This window comes from Saccostrea cucullata, unplaced genomic scaffold (assembly GCF_032062105.1).
Source record: "Saccostrea cucullata isolate Sc308-1 unplaced genomic scaffold, CSIRO_AGI_Scuc_v1 ctg20977, whole genome shotgun sequence".
Classification (NCBI taxonomy): Eukaryota; Metazoa; Mollusca; class Bivalvia; order Ostreida; family Ostreidae; genus Saccostrea; species Saccostrea cuccullata.
In genome coordinates, this window is record NW_026939712.1 from 6644 (window position 1) to 8288 (window position 1645).

Consider the following 1645-nt stretch of genomic DNA (forward strand, 5'->3'; position numbering starts at 1 on the left):
GGAATTTTTCAGAAAAAATTGGGTCGAGGGGACGAAATAAAAATAAAAATAAAAGATCAAAATTTGTCGAGTCGGGCCATAATAAAAATAAAACCAAATATTGGTATGAATTTTTTTTTTATTTAAATGTTGAAAAACGAAAGAAAACAATACAATTTTGTTCATAATGTATAAGGATTTCAAATACAGATAAAAAGATACAATTGCATGAGTTATCCTACTGTGCTTAATCACACTTGCACATTTTTCTAGTATGAAAGCATATCAATATAATATTATAATTTACATTTGTTATACAGCAACAATAATGTTGGATAAACGCAGATGACAGAAAAACCACACTGCTTAAAATTTTACACAGGTCTTCAAGTGATCATCTATCTATTGTATAAAATTTATAAAAGTCATGATGAGAAATGTTTTAAGCTACATGTATATTATGATTTAATAGAAGTTAAAAAAAGCAGTGGGGTTGATAGCTGACTTGACAATGCTATGTTAGTATAAAGGGATAACACATTATTGAGGTTCTGAATGGAAATTTGTCAGCTGAACTTTTTGATGAACAACAGCAAAGTCCTCGTGGAAGTCTTCACAAATGGCTGGGTCTCTGCCAAGAAATGAAACTGCAAAAAAAAAAATTCCTTTATGATACATTATTAGCTAATCAAATTCATGTAGTAAATGGTAGAAAGTAGAAAAAACAACTATTTACATGAAATTATTTTCTTTTCTAAATGAAGATACAAATATTTTAAGAGTTTTTTCTTAGATAAAAATAAATAACAATAACATCGTTCTTTGTCCATTTTGCACTAAAGTATTCAATTGTCCACTTCTTTCTATCCTTACCTTTCCACAGGATATGTGCAACTCCAATATAGCTGTCACTTCACTTGTCAGTATTTTATACCAACTCTTTTAATTCTGTAGGAATCCTAGCCTCATTTTATTCAACCAAATAGACACGGACTCGTATCTAAAATCCTAGCCTCATTTTATTCAACCAAATAGACATGGACTCGTATCTAAAATATTTTAATCTTCATTTTATGTCCCTGATATAGTTTGACACGATTCATTGTAAAATAAAATTTTGCCGCGAATTTTACCTCAACTTGTTATGTACCATATGTGATTAAATTAAATCTAGAATGCAAACATCTTTAAAAGAAGAAAAAACATATAAAAGTGCCAAACACTCAAAAAATTTTACAGAAAGTTTATATCAAGACAACGTCTCAAAACTTACCCCAACTATTTGGACACCTGCTCCACAGTTCAATGTGCATCTGGTGTATTTAGGTTGTCAATGCTTTAACTCCCATTTCAAGAACTTGCTTGTTTTCATCATCAATGGATTTAAAATAACCGTCTATTAATGTCTTGAAATGACTTTCTTGCTTCTTGATAACTTGATAGAACCCGCGAAGCGTGATAAACTAGTTCCTTAAACTGGTTACGACATCGTAATCAACAAGACGCTCGTAAAAAGACTTTGATCAACACAGGCTTTGTCAAACGTTTACATGATTCTTTAGAAATAGGTGTACATCAAACCCGATTTTATTTCAAACCATCAATGAACGACACAGTCGGCGGGTATTTTAAAAATAAAAGTGAAATTGACCTCTTTTATTTTTAT

General features: G+C 30.4%; 1 long non-coding RNA gene across 1 annotated transcript; it reads right to left on the minus strand.

The window, feature by feature from the left end:
- Positions 1-211: 211 nt before the first annotated feature.
- LOC134253730 (uncharacterized) lies at positions 212-1440 on the minus strand. The gene is made up of 3 exons (XR_009989167.1): positions 1253-1440; positions 853-979; positions 212-626 (listed from the first exon to the last, which is right to left on the minus strand). It is a non-coding gene; the product is annotated as an uncharacterized LOC134253730 (long non-coding RNA).
- Between the last annotated feature and the right edge of the window lie 205 nt (positions 1441-1645).